Raw genomic sequence first — 19,185 nt, 5'->3', positions numbered from 1 at the left:
AGTCTATGAATTATCCCAGTGATTCTCAAACTTGAGAAAGTATTGAAATTATCTGATGATTCCTTAAGACACACAATCCTGATCCCCTTCTCCAAAAATGGTTGGATTCAACAGCTGTGCAGTGGGGCCCAATAATTTGCATTTTTAAACAAATTTCCAGATGGTGCTGGCATTGCTTCTCTGGAGATCTGACTTTGAGAACCCCTAGATTGTTATGTTTGTTTCTATACTTCTTGAGTCCTCCTCTGGCCTTGGCTTTCCCAACTTGATATCCAACTTGTGTGCACTGATCCCGGCCAGCCTCAATGCTGGACCTACCAAGGGTAGTCTTTCATTTTATTGTCTAAACTGGGACACTTTTGAAAGTGAAGGCAATACTAGTAATAACTACTACACTGGGATTGTCTTGATAAACAAGAATGTATATGCAAGCCCTGAAAGCACTAATTTGATTTGACTCAATCCTCTACATATGTTTTTATTCCAAATGATTTTTTACATAATTAATAATTGAGTTAGGTTTTATAGAAATATAAATCTATATACACACATATGCTTATATATATACACATATATGCATATAGATACACACACACACACACACACAAATGTTTTTTTTTTCATCCCAGTTTCTGGAACATAATGGTAGATTCTCTGAGGAGCATCTTCAAGAAGAAACAATGGATATATTCCCTCGGCTGCTGGCTGATGAGCACTAACAATTCTTTTGTCTCTCTTAGGAGATGGCCTCAGCTGAAGCCAACTTTCTCTCCCAAGGTCATGCCTTCTTCCAAGGACAACCTGCATCAGTGACTGATGACAGCATATATAGGCTCATTCCCTCGCTCTAACTTGTGAAGGCTCCAAAGGGCCATCCCACCTCTAGAGAGGCTTCTTGGGGTTGGCTGAGGCATCTACTGAGACTGTATCACAGCTCAACTTCTTCCTCTGATCAAAACTCCTTTTCTTTTTCATAAGAATTGATCCTAGTTGATGTCTTGCATACTAATCTTTATCTCAGAGTTGTTGCTTCCTGGGAACTCAACCTGTGACACACACAATAAATGTTCAATAAGATGAATTGCTGCTAGTGACTACATTTTCTTCAAGTAAAGTTTCATCCAGTGACTCCCTTAGACATTGTTATAATCATACTACCGTTTGATCTCTAGCTACTAAAATTACTATGGTAAATCCGGTAACTAAAAAGCTTTCATAGAATGTACATAGTAACTTTCTACTTGGTAAATAGCGATAAATGCTTCATCTTGAAGCATAATTAAGGCCTGCTCTCATTAGGAAGATTCGTCCACATAATGCCAATCACTGGAATGATATGGAGGGTAAGTAACTGTGCAGTTCTTTTGACTGTATTTATTTAATACTCATGTGAGTCTTGAGAGTGAGTGTGCTTGATCCTTGGACAACTCCAGGGTTAAAGGTTCCAACCCTCCTCCTTCCACACAGTAAAAAATCCACATGTAACTTTAGATCCCCCCAAAATTTAACTACTAGCAGTCTACTATTGACTGGAAGCCTTACCAATAGCATAAACTGTCAATTAACACATTTTGTATGTTATTGTATTATATAGTTTATTTTACAATATGGTAAACTAGAGAAAATAATTTGTTATTAAGAAAACCATAAGGAAGAGAAAATACATTTATAGTACCATACTGTGTTTATTGATACCATAAGTTTATGTCATCTGTTTACAAGATAAATCATCTGTCTGAGATGGTGGGCAACCACAGCTGCCAACCTCAATCTGTGGTGCATAGCAAGCAATTCAGCTTGCTCTTGTAATGTCATGACTTTTCTCTGCTTCTTGGGAGCACTTCCATCATCACTAGTGGCATTTCGTATGGGTCCCATGGTGTTATTCAAGGTTTATGATAGTATACTAAACACAATAAAAAAAATTGCAAGAACCATGAGAGATCACCTTTTACTGAAATGCTCGATTTACTAGAGAGAGGGGTTGCTCACACAGAGATGATTAGCATCATCTGGCGTTTTAAGTATATACTCACAACTCTGAGCTCACTGCAATAGCTACAGGAGAACTTGTTCTAGCAGTACAGTACATACTACAGTTAATTTTATACAGTGATGATTTAATACTGCACTTTTATGTTTGTTTACAATTTTTTCCTGATGGGGAATGGTGCCATGAATGGTTTGTGTATGTGTAAGTTTGATAAATTTTAACTTTATATAATAAATTTGTATATATTTAATGATAGTAAATGACAAAATAAACTAGTGTCTTATACATACATCTTATATATTCATGACATATCTAACTTTTTCTGAATTTTTCAATATTTCTAGGCTACATAGTTCATCTGCAAGTTTATTTAAATTGTCACAATCTCCAAAAATTGTTCTAGGTTTATTGAAAAAAATCCATATACAAGTGGACCAGCACAGCTTAAACTCATGTTGTTCAAGGGTCAACTGTGGTATGATTTTTCCCCATTCTACATTTTGGACTGTTATATATATTCACTATGAATTGCAGTGTGTGTATGTGTGCATGCATACATGTATACACGATGATGTCAGATGTTGGGCAACTCTCACTGTAGTGAAGCCATATACTTGAGCTTTCATATTTAGCTTTACTTCTTTGCGTGTGAGCTAATGAGATGGGCTGGAAGCTATTCAAATTTCCTTGAGAACTCCCTGTAAAAATATGTGATATTCTTTCTAAGAGGAAGACATGTTAGATTTACTGTTAGTTAATAGGAACCCCAGTCTGTGAGGTGGAGACATTTATACTGCTTGGCAGTATTAAGATCAAGCTTACAAAGAAGCTATAAATTTCTTAATCGTTGGCAGAAGCTAAGCTTCCTTTTTTATGTAATTTTTAGGCTTCCTTTTTATAACCTCATTGCCAGTTTCAAATGGCTTGGGACTCTAAATAAAGGTCTGGCCCCATAACTGTCTCCTTTTACATGCTTCCTGACAGATTTTTTTGAGAGGAGAACAATTCATTATTCTATCTTGGTTTAAGAAAACCAATTCTCAAATCTGGCTCTTTTTGTATGAACGCATTCTAAGAGCTCTAGGTATGGCCCTGAGTGCTTTTCAATAACTTAATTAAAACTCATCTGGGAGAGTTTACAGGGGGAGTAATGAATGTAATCTGGGAACAAGAATCCAAGAGAAAGAGGAGACAGCACATTTAGGTCAAGGTTTGTTAACACTGGCCCTGATATTTGGGGCTGGATAATTCTTTGCTGTGAGGGGCTGTCCTGTGCATTTTACACATCTTTAATAAGACTCCCCAACCCTCTGAACTGTGACAGCCGAAGATTTTTCAGATATTCCAGAAAGCTCCCCATGGAGAGATGCAAAATTGTTCCAAGTTGCCAATCACTGATTTAGATGTTAAGTAGCAAATGATGAAAAGACCCCAACAATAATCCAGATGATCTTCTCTTTACTCCAAGTAGCACCACTGAGGACAGAAATCTGGTGACCTGGCCTCCATTACATCATTTAACATCTATTTATGGAATAAATACTGATTGTATTTTCTGGCATTTTGCTAGGTCTACAAAACTTGGTTCCTATCTTCAGAGAGCCTACACTCAACTGAGGAAGACAGACAATGGATTTAGAATCAGACAAATATATACCTGAATACAAATAATGGAAGCCTTATGAAGGAAAATGAAAGCTGGTATGAGAGGGTAATAGACAGGGTCTGTCCTAGAGTTGCAGCCATAGAAGGACTCCTTGAGGTGCAAATGTTGTAACCAGTATCTGAAGATCTAATAAAAGCTGACCAGGGATCTAGCTCTGCTTTCCTGACTGAGTTTAATATTTGTTTTAAATTGCACTGTCCACAAGGTATTTGAACCCTTTCTTCTTCAGTTCTTTCTTTCTTAGTTATTTCTGAGGGCCTTATGCTTGCTAGGGTGAGAGAGAAGAGATGGGCCTGGGAGGCTGCATGGCTCCCTAATCAAAAAATTTACCCCCGACCATGACTATGGTGCAGTTGCGATTCTTTTCACAATTACCCTGGCTAGTCAAGACTATCTTTGGGTTTTTGTTTGTTTATTTTGCTTTGTTTTTCATTTTTATTTTTCAACGCATGCCATCATCACCCCCCCATCCTGGCTGTTTTAGAATAATAAAAAATACATATTATTGAATATATAAATGCTATTTCTAAAAGCAAATCAAAGCAATTACTGTATTGAATCTGCCTTTTCAAATCATATTCTTTTTTACCTTCTGAATAAAATTTGGAGAGAGGGAGTTGCATTCTGCTCCAGAGTTTCCAGGCTGGGGATCATGAACTCGATAGCCTTCTTATTCTATTTGTATTACTCTGTTCTCACTCTGCTAATAAATTCATACCTGAGACTGGGTAATTTATAAAAGAAAAAGGTTTAATTTACTCACTGTTTCACATGGTTAGGGAGGCATAACAATCATGGTTAAAGGAGACTGAGGAGCATCTTACACGGTGGCAGGCAAGAGAGCGTGGGTAGGGGAATTGCCCTTTATAAAGTCATCAGCTCTCATGAGACTTATTCACTATTATGAGAACAGCATAGGAAAGACTCACCCCCATGATTCAATTACTTCCCACCACGTCTTTCCCACAACACATAAGAATTATAGGAGCTACAATTCAAGATGAGCTTTTGGTGAGGACACAGCCAAACCATATCACTGTTACTACACATTTTGTTGTGTAACAGAAACCTGGTATGGGACAGATGAGGGAACCACCCTTCTCCAGACAGAGCAAAAACATTTCATTTACTATTTTGTAAATAGTTCTAAAATTTACCACATTAATTAATTATATTAGTTTAGTCTTAAAGGCCCTAATGAGATGCAAAGTTGACAGATGGGACAACACATTAAACCTGTTCGTGTCCATTACCATGAAAACTGGCATGAATTAAGTGGACACATTAGGCAGCAAGAGCAGGACCCTAAAAATGCAAACTGAAACCACAGTGAGATTATCATCACATGCAAGTTAGGGTGGCTATTACCAAAAAGTCAAAAGATAACCAATGTTGTTAGGGATGTGGAGGAAAGGGAACCCTTGTGCATTGTAGGTTGGAATGTAAATTAGTACAGTTGTTATGAACAATTCCTCAAAAAATTAAAAATAGAACTACTAGCAATCCCACTCCTGAGTATTGGGGAAAACCCCACCCCCGACATTTATTGTGGGTTCTTTTCTATTTCCCTAAGTGTCTCAGCTGGTTTGAGAAACAAAGAGAAAGAGTACAAGAGAGAGAAATTTTAAAGTTGGGTGTCTGTGGGAGACATCACACGTTGGCAGGCTCTGTGATGCTCCCTGAGCCGTAAAACCAGCAAGTTTTATTAGCAATTTTCAATAGGAGTGGGAGTGTACAAATAGGGTGTGGGTCACAGAGATCACATACTTCACAAGGTAATAAAATATCACAAAGCAAGTGGAGGCAGGGCGAGATCACAGGACCACAGGATGGGGTGAAATTAAAATTGCTAATGAAGTTTTGAGCACGCATTGTCATTGATAACATCTTATCAGGAGGCAGGGTTTCAGAGCAGACAACCTGTCTGACCGAAATTTATTAGGCAGGAATTTCCTCATCCTAATAAGCCTGGGAGCGCTACAAGAGACTGGGGCTTATTTCATCCCATCGGCTTCAACCATAAAAGGCGGCCGCCTCAAAGGGGCCATCTATAGACCTACCCTCAGGGCACATTCTCTTTCTTAGGGATGTTCCTTGCTGAGAAAAAGAATTCAGCGATATTTCTCGTATTTGCCTTTGAAAGAAGAAAGCTATGACTCTGTTCTGTCCGGCTCACTGGAGGTCAGACTCCAAATGTCATCCCCCTTGTCCCCTGAAGATTACTGTTATCCTGTTCTTTCTTCAAGGTGCCTAGATTTCATATTGTTCAAACACACATGCTTTACAAACAATTTGTACAATTAACGCAATCTTCAAAGGGTTCTGAGGCAACATACATCCTCCTCAGTTTACGAAGATGATGGGATTAAGAGATTAAAATAAAGACAGGCATATGAAATCACAAGAATATTGATTGGGGAAGTAATACATGTCCATGAAATCTTCACAATTTATGTTGGGGGATTGCAGTAAAGACAGGCATAAGAAATTATAAAAGTACTAATTTGGGGGACAAATAAATGTCCATGAAATCTTCACAATTTGTGTTCTTCTGCCGTGGCTTCAGCCGGTTCCTCCATTCGGGGTCCCTGACTTCCTGCAACACCTGAGTATATATACAAAATAAATGAAATCAGGGTGTGGAAGAGATACCTGCACTCCCATGTTCATTACAGCATTTTTTACAATAGACAAGGTATGAAAACAACCTAAGTGTTCATGAACTGATACATTGATAATATTTATTAGACACATGTATATATTTTGTGTGTGTATATGTAAATATATATACATGTAAATGTCGATGTGTATGTATATATATATACATATATATGCATATGTACACACATACACACACCCCCCCTTACCCACACGATGAAATATTTTTCAACCTCAAGAAAGAAAGAAATCCTGTTACTTTCACCAAAATGGATGAAACTTGAGTTCATTATGTTAAATGAAATAAGCCAGGCATAGAAAGTTAAATACTGCATTATGTCATTTATATGTGGTATCTAAATAAGTCAAATTCATAGAAGCAAGAGTAAAAGGGTGGCTGAGGGGAGGGTGGGGGATTGAGGAGATCAAAGAATGGTGATCAAAGAAAACAAACTATCAGTTATACAGGATGAATAAGTTTTAGAGATCTAATGTACAGGATGGTGACCATAGCTGATAAAATGTATTGTATACTTGAAATTTGCTAAGAGAGTAGTTCTTAAGTGTTCTCACCACACACATGCACAGGCACACACAAATGGTATCTATACAAAGTGATGGTTATGTTAATTAGCTTGATTGTGGCAATCATTTCACAATGTATACATATATCAAGACATCACCTTGTATACCTTAAATACATGCATTTTTTATTGTCTTCAGTTATATCTCAATAAAGCTGAAGAAAAAGATTATGAAAAATGGGGGGATGGGAAACAGGACCCTAGGGTCATGGAACAGAGAAGATAGCTTCTGTTCAGTAGGGGTGATAGGAGTGTCAGGGAAAGACACTGGCCTACAGGTAAACCTGAGACAAGGATGCCTCCAAATTCCTCAGCAGGGAGGGATACAGGAGAGGAGCCACAGAAATGGAGCAGGAATGCATAGAGAAGACCCCCAAGACAAACTTCACCTCACTTCCAATCAAGCTGCTTTCAGAAAACACATGGGAGGCAAAATCCAAGCCTTTTTGTCTTTGTCCTTCTTCAAATAAAAAGTAAAATAGGCATTAATACACAAAGGGGTCACAAAACCTCAAGTTTTTGCCCATCTTAGAGGCCCTGCCTCTGAGGGGGGATGACAGAAGCATAATAATTTGACACTCAGTATTGTTGGTTAAAGAGAATGTGCTACCCACAGACAGCCTGAGATATGACTAAAGGCCTCTTTAAAATTAAAGTCTAAGAGACAAGAAGTTTCCAAACACAATAAATAGGCAGATGTTTGTGTCACCCTGATTTTGTTTAGGATTTCCTAGATGACTACTAAACATTTTATTTTAAAAAATTACTTTTGCCATGTAAGAAAACTTAGTAATTTTTCTAAAACTGAAAAGTTCACTGCAGTCTCATTGAACTATTCCTCAAAAAACAGGCCAGGACAGCAAGCTAAGCTGCCGAGTGATGACAGTTGTGATAGCCCACAGCTCTGAGCAGGGAGGTAAGGGGAGCAGTGTCAAGTTAAATCTGTCAGAAGAAGTTGAGAAACCTGATAAAAGTATAAAATATTCAGGATGCAGGAGAAGTGCACCCAAATTCTCCATTAAAAAAAATAGCTTCCCCTCTTTTCCTTTCTCCGCCATCGTGGTGTGTTCTTGCCTCCACTTCTCGCCATGTCTTCTTACAAGACTTTCAGGATTAAGCGATTCCTGGCCAAGAAACAAAAGCAAAATCATCCCATTCCCCAGTGGATTCGGATGAAAACTGGAAATAAAATAAGGTACAACTCCAAAAGGAGACATTGGAGAAGAACCAAGCTGGGTCTATAAGGAATTGCACATGAGATGGCACATATATTTGTGCTGTCTGAAGGTCACGATCACATTACCATATCAAACTGAAAATGTCACCACTCTCTGGAGAGTTCGGCATATTTTCCTCTCTGAATCTATTATGAATGCGTTGGTTGGCTGGGTTCAGTAATAAATATGTGAGGCCTTTCATTTCAAAAAAAAAAAAAAATAGCTTCCCTTTAAGAAGCCGAAAGAGATATGAGAACAGCAGCTGCCTTGGGGCACCACTTCTAGGTTGATCTACCTGAAATCTGATTAAGTGAAAATATAATGAGCATTTCCACTTGTGTGCTAGAATTAAAAAGGCATCACCTGCAAATAATGTTACTGAGCATTTTTTTATATTGCAAGGCACTGAAATAAGCACTTTACGTTAACTAACATTAATCCTCAAAACAAATCTATCAGGTTGGTATCATTATTCATATTGGTAGGAAACTGAGGTGTATAGAGTGACATATGAGCAGATGCCTATGGGGATGCAGGTTGGTCTGAATCCAGGCAAGTGCACTTTGAACAATGACACAAGTTAAAACAATAAAGGAACAAAGACCCCGTTGATTCTCATTATTTGTGGTAATTATGCTATATAAAGCCATTCTAAAAAATGTAATTAGCAAAGACAGAACCATTGCTTCTGGGGGAAGTGGAGGGTGAAATTTCTACAAACCTCTGGTCATGACATTTTCTTTTTTCTTTTTCTTTTTTTTGGGAGGATGGGGGTGGGGAGGTGGTGTTTCACTCTTGTTGCCCAGGCTGGAGTGCAATGGCACAAACTCAGCTCACTGCAACCTCTGCCTCCTTAATTCAAGTGATTCTCCTACCTCAGCCTCCCCAGTAGCTGGGATTACAGGTACACGCCACCACGCCTGGCTAATTTTTGTATTTTTAGTAGAGATGGGATTTCAACATGTTGGCCAGGCTGGTCTCGAACCCCTGACTTCAGGTGATCCACCCGCCTTGACCTTCCAAAATGCTGGGATTACAGGCGTGAGCCACCATGCCTGGCTGACATTTTCAACTGATAAATATATAACCTTGCTTCACATGTTTCTATTTACAGAAAACTTATGTAAGATACCATTGATGCATTGACACTGAGCTCATGGCCAATAGCACTATAGCTTGTATCTGAATGAAGCTTATCATACACACATTTTCTCCCTAAGACACATCACAGCCTTCTTACTCTTAGGAACACTACATAGCACTTCAGCACTCTGGTTGGGGGCCATTTTAAATGACAAAATCATCAACAGAAAGTCAAAAATGGGAAAAATGTGGCACTAAATTGACCACTAAAAGAAAACTTGTTTACAGAATGAGAGCTGAAGCAAAATGGAAGAGTTGATCTCAGTTGGGAATGTGCACTTCTGGTAACAAATTTTTCACTGCACTTTTCACATCTCCAGTGACTGTAAAAGTGCTGTGTCAATTTGGGGATTATGTATCAATTTTGGAGAGTAGAGGAATTCATAAATACAGAATCCAGCAATAATATTAATGAACTACATGCATTCTGCCCATCCCCACAGCCTGGTAAACAATGTTCTGGAGAGCAGAAAAGGGGAGAAGGATGACAAGAAAACCAGAAAGAGGGGCTCAACAGAAAGCAAGATCTATGTTGCTGACATCCTTGGTTTTAGCAGGTCAGTTTTTGTAGCATTTCTTGTCTTGAGGGCCCTGTGTTGTAGCCTTGTTTAAGTAACCGACAGGCTTATTTCCTGAAGCAGAAACCCTACATTCCTTGTTCCCCTCTCGCGTTTTCCAGATCTTTCCGAAATGAGGACTTGACTTGTCCCATCTCTAATTCCTTGACAAATCCAGGAGTGCTGTTTCTCAACACAGCCATTATTGGGTTGATACTGTTTTCAGTCTTTCTCATATCTCGTTACCCTTATTCAGAAATGATCTGATCACCTAATGCTACATTTTAGAAACTTTTCTACACAAATGAACAAAATGAGTTACTTAAACTGATTTATCTATTGAGATTAAAGAAACCCAGGGTAGGTGTGGCGTTTAAGCAAGCCTGGAATAAAGATGACACCCCCAAATGATGGCTCAGGACCTTACCTCTCTCTCGAACTCAGGTCTCTTTTACTGTGCTAACCCACACTCAAAGAGTCTCTCCCTGTGGTCACCCAGTGGCAAACAGAGACACCAAAGGCAAAATCTTTCCAGCTTCAGCTCAAGAACAAAGACATGGACCCCTTTTCTCGTATTCTTAACAAAGACCTTAGGACTTAACTTGCCGTTATTCAAACTGTCCTGATTTAAATCCGCATGTGTCCATCCTGAGTCACATAAACTGAGACTGTTTGCGTGAGGTTGGAGCATCCCCCAATAAAAACTATGGGGTTTTTTAGAAGCCGGACTCCTCTGTGTAGGCAAACACGAATGAATGCTACACAGGTGAAGTGAGGTTCATCTGCCTCCTAAGCCGGCCTCAGAGGAGTTCCTCTTTTCCAGAGGATCTGTCCTCAACGTCCTGAGCCCTAACAGTCAATGGTGGCCAGATGAGGGCAGTAGAGAGAAAAGTCGCCGTGAAAACCTCAGATCACAGGAAGCTATGATGGAGCGCTCACTGCTCTGGGTACATGTCAGAGAAGTTGAAGCTGATTTGAAGCTTGCTGCCTGTACCCACTAAGGCATTATGATTGTCACGCACAACTGGCTTTCTGCTCTCTGAGGATTCTCTCTGGCTGCCAGAGCCTGCTCTCCCCAGACTCCTGGCAGGTTTGAAAGGCCAGAGAGTTAACACTCCTTGGGAGCAGCTCCCCGCATCCCCCGCCCCCGCCCCGCCAGTGAACCCTCCTGTGGGATGACCCTGAGGCACATGTGCCACACTGACTCACAGCTTCATCCTGGTGGGGATGAAAATCCAGTGAATTGGAGAAACAATGCACTTTCCTTCTCTCTCATTCCCCTGCTTATCTGCCAGTGCCTCTGGGATCACCTCCCAAATAAACCACTTTACTAGAACCTTGTCTACTGAGACAAATGCCACATGGACCATGATGGCATGGGATCCAGAATTTTAAATATTTTTGCAAGAACACATATTTTCTGTTGTTGTGCTCTCCCTACTATAGAATAAAAATCAAGGAGAGGATGGATAATCTCCTTGCTGGGAAATCCACTGTTAACATATTTTCTAGAAATAAATGAAAAGAATATATATTTATGCAGAAAAATGTAAATAGCATGATACTATAAAATATAAAAACTAAATTTGTATTTTCTCACCTTCTTCCAACAGTAAATTCTGATTAATTCTCTTGTAATTCCTCCCACAGAAAAGAGAATATACAGAGAAAGCAAAAGATAAAAGAGAAGAGAATGTCAGAGAGAGGTACAGAAGGAGAGAGCATTTGCAAAGCTTTTGGTATAGAGTTGGTTACTAAATAAATTACTTTCCTTAACACTTTCTTCAAACAATAATTCTGTCTTTGAATATACTTCAAGTAACAGAACCTGCACTGTAAATAAACATACATACAGGCATGTTTAAATGATGATGTTGGTCTGGCTACTGGATATGCCATAGATTAACTCAGTTAACTCACCAATAAAAATTCAAATGAAGTCCTCTTTGCTAACGAATAAAAATGAGCAGCACTAAAATCTAATTACATCCCTACAAGAATATTTTATGTCTTAAGTAGCCAATATTTTTACAAAGTGAGCTAATTAAAATATTAAATAAAATATTAAAATAGGTAGACAGTTTTGAATATTTCTGATTAAGTTAAATTTGTTCTTTATACATTTTTCTAATACAAATGGTGGAAATTACAGAATATAAGCCTCCAATTAATCTTTCCTTCCTTGAATGGAAACATGATTCAGAAGTTAACAGCATTGATAGAATCTAAGCATTTTGCTAATGCAAAACAAATCTTAACAAAACATCAGTACAGTATGTTCAGTCTGAAAGAGAATATAGGCTGGGCACCGTGACTCACATTTGTAATCCCAGCACTTTGGGATTGCTTAAGGTCAAAAGCTCAAGACTAGAGTGAGCAATGTAGTGAGACCCTGTCTCTACAAAAAATTTAAAATTACTCTGGGGTGGTGGTGCACACCTATTGTCCTAGCTACTTGGGAGACTGAGACAGAAGGATTGCTTGAGCCCAGGTTACAAGGCTACAGTGAGCTATGATCGCTCTGCTGCATTCCAGCCTAGGTGGCACAGGGAGACCCTGTCTCCAAAATAAATAAATAAATAAATAAATAAATAAATAAATAAATAAATAAAAACAATAGAACATAGTTTTGCTTTAGTTATCCTTTTATTTAAAAAACAAAACAAAACAACAACAACAAAAAAACCCTGAAATTTTGTTCCATGTGAACTTGAAAACTGTTCTGGACTGAAGATGGTGGCTCATGCCTTTAACTCCAACTCTTTGGGAGGCCAAGTCGGTAGAATTGTTTGAGGTCAGTAGTTTGAGACTATCCTAATTAACATGGGGAGATCCTTCCAATATAAAAATTTAATTAATTAATTAATTAATCAAATTAGCTGAGTGAGGTGACACTCACCTGTAGTCTCAGCTTTTTGAAAAGCTGGGAAGGGCATTTGAGCCCTTGAGTTCAAGGTTACAGTGAGCTATTATGGCACCAATGCACTCCAGTCTGAGCAACAGAGCAAAACCTTGCCTCTAAAAAGTAAAAGCAAAGCAAAGCAAAGATAATTGTCTTGAACTATCTGATTTTCTGATCTGTCATTAATTAAACAATTTAAGAAGTAGCACCTTAGCCAGGTGTCATATCTCGCACCTGTAATCCCAGCACTTTGGGAGGCTGAGGTGGATGGATCACTTGAGGTCAGGAGTTTGAAACCAGCCTGGCCAATATGGTGAAACCCCATCTCTACTAAAAATACAAAATTAGCTGAGCATGGAGTCATATGCCTGTAGTCCCAGCTACTTGGGAGGCTGAGACAGGAAAATCGCTTGAACCCTGGAGGCAGAGGTTGTAGCGAGCCAAGACTGCACCACTGCACTCCAGCCTGGGCAACAGAGTGAGACTTTGTCTCAAATTAAAAAAAAAAAAAGCAGCACCTCAAAAAAAATACCCAAAATACTTTTAAGAAGAGCAATAAATACACTTATGCTTATGAGCATGTGCACATATGGGCACACACCCACAAACCCAATAAATATGACTGAAGACAGCAAACAAATTAGGTTAGAAAAAATGTTTTCTATCTAATACTATAGACAAATGGCTCATATTATTAATATACAAAAGACTGTTCTAAGACAAAAAATATTAAAATTCAGGTAGAATAAATATAAGTAACAACCAAACATAGTTAAAAGGAAAGCAATTTTAAAATTTTTGAAAAAATGTTCAGTCTGACTTAAAATATTTTTTAAAATACCATTTAAAGTCACAAATTGTCATTTCAACTACTCGACTGACAAAGATAAAAAAAAGTCGTTTAGTAAATCTACAGCTTCCTGGGGTTATTGGAGAAGCAGGAACACTCACCTTTGATTGGTATGGAGGATACAAGATTTCAAAATCCTTAAGATAAATTTTTCAATAATTTTGAAAACTAGAATGTTTATAAAGTTTCTAAAGATTTACTCAAAATACATACTCACTGATATGAATTGAAGAATGTCATCAAAGCATCTTAGTGATAGCAAAACATTGGAAAGAAGAAAAATACACATCAATCATTCCTGGTTAAGTAAGTTATGCAGAGTAATACAATGGAAAACTATGATATTTAAAGAACTAAGTAATTTTATTTTGTTGATGTAGAACTTCGGATATCTTTTTTGAAAAGTAAGAAGAAGAACAATTTGTAGTCTGTTAACATTAATGTTAAATGTTAAGTGCTCCATGTCCCTCTGTTATTCTATATGCATAGACAACTTCAAATTGTATTCAAACATCAGGACAGTTGGTGGTCTTAGAGTAGAGGGACTGGGTGGCCAGGGGTCGGAGGTGGGAGAAATGGGAGTGTTTTATCCTGCATTTTTCCATCACTTCAGTAATAGATTGGGAAACTACTTGGACAGACTTTCCCATTCTGAGATTATTAAGGGAAAAGAAGCCTAGGGTCAATGGCTCAACATCCATAATTCCAACATTTTGGGAAGGCAAAGCAGTAGGATCACTTGAAGCCAGGTGTTTGAGACCAGCCTGGGCAACAAAGCAAGACCCTGTGTCTACAACTTAAAAAAACAAAAATCTTAGCCAAGTATGGTAGTGGGCACCTTTGGTCCCAGCTACTCAGGATAATGTGGGAGGATTGCTTAAACCTAGGAGCTTGAGGCTAAGGTGAGCCAACTGACTGCAACCTGCATCACGCCAACTGACTGCAACCTGGGTGACAGAGAGAAACCCTGTATCTTTCAAAGAAGAAAAGTAAAGAAAAAGGGAGGGAGAGAAGGAAGGAAGGAAGGAAGGAAGGAAGGAAGGAAGGAAGGAAGGAAGGAAGGAAGGAAGGAAGGAAGGAAGGAAGGAAGGAAGAAAGAAAGGAGGGAAGGAAGGGAGGGAGGGAGGGAGGGAGGGAGGGAGGGGAAGATAGTGAAATATTCCCTGGTGGTTTTTTTACGGCATTCCTTGTCCACATTTAAATCTTTGAGTCTATTGATATTTTCATGTCTTCTACAGGTTCTTGAGTGCCTGCAGATTAAGGAGAAAAAACAGTACATACACAGAAACACACAAACAATATTTTCAAAAGAGGTGGCCACTTGGTTCATAAGGAGACAAAAGCTTCTCACTGATGTTCCCTTGATGTTCAGTCTCGAATGATGACCTCATCTGCTGGATAGGGACACTGAGTTATTTTTATATTTTACACTTGCTGTTTTTGTCATTCATTCAGAAAAATTTATGGAAATGATAGAAGCATCCAGTTCCCTACTGGGGAAAGGTCAGGTCAGTACCCATCTCAGCCACTAATTTTCCATCATTCTGAAAATTCATTTCTCCTCAGCTACTCATTTGTCTCAATAGAATATGTTGAATCAACCTCTTTCCTAATTATGTAAATGGCTTCCTGTATCAAAGATAAAGTTGTCTGGTTATTGGGATGAATTTGGGGACACTATTCTGTTTCTACTTATTTTTTGGTTTAGTGCTGTATTGGTACCACGTTGCTTTAACCATGGTGACTGGATATTATGTTTTCTTTTTTGATAATGCTAGTTTTTCCTCCTTATTTCCTTTTCATCATAAATCTCCATCATCTGCCTGCATATATATTTTTTCATATACTGGGGACTTTTATCATTACATTACAGATAAGGAAACCAAATATTAAATAACTAAAATGTTCAAGTCGCACAACTTGTAAATATCAAAACAAAGATATGGACTTAGTTTTGTTGGACTCCAAATCTACACTTAGAATCTTTGGATTTGAACCCTATAGGTTGGAAACGTGATTCTTTTTACTTTTCTATTTATTTTGTATTCTTGTAAGTTGCATGTATTGATTTTTGCTCTTTTTTGTATTTTTGAATAACCTGGTTGAAATGTTAAAACCTCAGTTTTCATAAGGATATACAATTTTTTCCTGGGACAGGATCTGATACAGCTGATTTAAAGTTTAAATAGCACAATTCTGGAAATTGTGGGCACTGGTGACTTTGTGATAAATGAATATAATCTTAAAATAGAGGTAAAATCAAATACACAAATTGTGTATTGGTCCCAGCTACTCAGGATAATGTGGGAGGATTGCTTAAACCTAGGATTGCTTAAACCTAAATTACAAGTTGTTCCAAACTTACAGAAAGTTACAAGAATAGTTAGGATTGTCCTCTATAGCTTTATCCAGATTTACCTAATTATAATATTTTTGTTCTCTGCTCTCTTTATATAATACGCATGTTATAGGTTTTTCTGAACATTTGAGAGTGAGTTGAATACATCATCGCCCTTAACCATTAAATATTTTAGAGGATGTTTTCTAAAATATAGACTTGTATCCATAGTATAATTATCAAGTTTTTATACTGAATATTTACACAGAATTTTATCAAATCTGCCAGTCACATTTCAATCAATCCTGGAGTACCCTTTATAGCACTGAATTTCTTCTACTACATATTTTATTGACTATGAATTATAATCTATAGTCATAGATTCTAGTCTATCGTCACATAACGTATTTAGTTATCATGTGCCTCTAGACTCCTTTAATTTGTAAAGGTTCCCCAGGCTTTCTTTGCCTTTTACGATATTGACATTTTTGAAGAATAAAGTTGATGGACTACTTTTATAGCCCCTTATATCACCTTGATAGTGTGTGTTTGAAGCATACCTTTGTTCAAACTGGAAAGAGTATTTTTACATATAGAAGTGTTGAGACCTTTAGAGCCAGCCAGGGCCAGAATCATAAATGACATTAAAGATATGGCAGTACCACACATGCCAGAAATTTTTCAGAGAAAATTTTCCACACAGAAGGACTCTCTGCATTGAAGGTAGAGTAAATAAGGGAAGGAGGCATGACTTACATTGCAAGTTTTTAAGGGGTTACCTGACAAAGGAGAAGTTGTTGTTACAGAAGAAGTCAGGCAAAGAAAAACACTGCCAAGTCTGCTAAATCTTCATAATATGAATGAGAAAGGTTTGATTTTCTGGGCCAGGACTATTGCTTTAGAATCAGAAGAGAATTGAAGAAATCAAAGCAAGTAAATTGTGTAGTGCTTGACTTCAGCAATTTCTAATCTCAGCCATGAAGCTGTCCATATTGTAACTTTCACAGGCATACATCACACAGGGAGAAATACTCATGGGAATATTCTTTCACAACTACCTGCCTACATCTATATCAATATACATCATCAAGTAAATCTCCTCATTAATTATGTTTTAAAACACTAGGTATTTTTAAAACCACCAATAGTGGCTTGAGTTAAACCAAAAATTTAGAGAATAGAAGAGAAAAATAGGGAAATGATTCACAGAGGAATAAACTTTGATGTAATTCAACACTACCATACATCCTGCATTATGTAACTTCACGTGCTCCCATTAGAGACTGAATTTTGCTAAGCAGAGGTTCTCACCCACTCTCTACATCAAGATGGGTTTAGGTATGCAGCTTGGCATAGGGATGTGATGCCAATTCTATATGTGAGAATTGAATTGCTCAGTGTGAGAACAGGGGAAAAATTAAAATATTAGGAGACCTGAAAGTGAAGGACCAGCAGGTTGGGAAGTTTACCTTCAGGAAGAGACATGATAGACCTCAGGGGCATAGTAGACTACAAGAGACAAAGAGGACTAACGATTAAGAGAGGTGGGCAAATTATTTGCCATAGGGTATGATAACATTTTTCTCAATAATTTTGCACTCTTGCAAGGTATTTAATAGAGACTATGTTGCTCACTCATGCTTTTTGGTTTAAGTAGATTATTATAGGTAAACTTGAAAAGTTGCTTAGTTCTATGTCAGGGTTGATCAAAGACAGGACCAGTTTATATTGTGAAGCTATAGTTAAGAATAGGGATGATCCTAAAATTATAATGATCAGAGAATAAGCAAACATTTCTGAGAAAACTCCAGGCTTTCAAGGTTATGAAACTGGTCATTTCAAAGCTGAGAACTCAAAGGAATAAAGCTAGACCAAGTTAATATCTGGTTTTATTTGACAAAAATATAAAAAATGTACTGAAGTACACCTGACATTTCTAAATGGTTAGGGTTAGAAATTAGTGAGGCCAAGAGAAGGATGGAGAAATATGGTAGCCCGGGATATGTGATTGGATCTGCTTGGTTGGTTGGTGTGGATGGGATTGGGGATGAACCTTCTTTTTGTCTCCTCTTCACCCTCTTTACACTCAAGACCCTCATAGCTCTGTAGGCCATAGAGCACATGCTCAGGGCCCAATGGCCCGAGATAGCAGTGTGCTGTATAAAATATAGAAAAACTTTCATTTATTGAACAGCTGTAGTACCCATGAATGAGTTCAAACTCAACCTTCTAGGACATTTTCTGCTTCTTTTTTCTTCTTGTCGAGTGTGAGACTCTTTTTGGTTTATGTACTCCCACCAGGTGAATCAATGTTTAGAAAAAGGGGAGAGAAATAAGAATTTTTAAAAATTCTGGATTTGCCCACCAATGAAGTTTGACTGTATTTTATTGTTCTTGTTTTTACTTTCATGTTTTTCTTCCAGTTCTACTAAATCAACAGACATGTGAGATGGAACATCTCAGTATAAATAGGAAATATTTTCTACTAGGAGAGTAGGCTGGACAAGACAGTGATTAAAGTGATTACTGAATCTTCTATCTAAACCTCATGGGCAATTCTATCTTGGTGTTGTAAAAAATTCCAAGATGAGGTTGAAACACTGTGATACAGTGTCTGTGGAGTGGATTGTTAAGAGAGTGCAGCATACTTGTAGAGAAGCAGAATCACACAATTGTTCAGCACTCTGTTTTCTACATGAGGCACCTCTAGACCTGGCCTCTGTCTTTGTGATGACGTGGAGATAAAGGCTGAGTGTCTGAAAGCCTCCGATCAGATGCTAAATACTGAACTCTGACCTTAGGGAGCAGAATCCTATCTGTCAGAGCATACACATACCTATATAGGTCATTGATTCTGCAGCTGTCCTCAGCAGAGGGCTCCTGACTGGAATCTCAATAGAAAAACATGTGCATAAAGCACTTCTTTATTTGAGTTTTACAAAGAAGGTGCAATATAAAGTATGTTTACTATCTTTACAAATAAATAACAGAAAAGAAGCACGGAGTCCATGAACCCAAAGTAGAAAGTCATATAATTCATAGGTAATAAAGCTCTGTAGCTTGCCTAGGGAGAAAAGAGTGACAGTTTGGTTCCACTTTCTTTGCTTTCTTGTTCCACACAGAAGCAAGATAAGAAAGTCCTCAGATGATCCCACATTCTCTAAGGATATTAATTTACCATCAGTCTCAACCACCCCAAGAATACAGCTGATACATTTGCTTGTCTTCCTCCACCACCAACCCTCTCTCTTTCGTTAACACTGTGTTTCTATGGCTG

At 38.0% G+C, this 19,185-nt stretch overlaps 1 pseudogene across 1 annotated transcript; it reads left to right on the top strand.

Moving 5' to 3' along the window:
• The first annotated feature begins 7,954 nt into the window (after positions 1–7,954).
• Positions 7,955–8,238, top strand: LOC115896537 (annotated as a pseudogene). Its single transcript, XR_004056446.1, has one exon. The product of XR_004056446.1 is annotated as a 60S ribosomal protein L39 pseudogene (transcript).
• The last annotated feature ends 10,947 nt before the right edge of the window (positions 8,239–19,185 follow it).

The sequence above is a fragment of the Rhinopithecus roxellana genome, chromosome 3, assembly GCF_007565055.1.
Source record: "Rhinopithecus roxellana isolate Shanxi Qingling chromosome 3, ASM756505v1, whole genome shotgun sequence".
Lineage (NCBI taxonomy): Eukaryota > Metazoa > Chordata > Mammalia > Primates > Cercopithecidae > Rhinopithecus > Rhinopithecus roxellana.
Note: the sequence above shows the minus strand (reverse complement) of the source record. Positions and strands in the feature narration are given on the sequence as shown.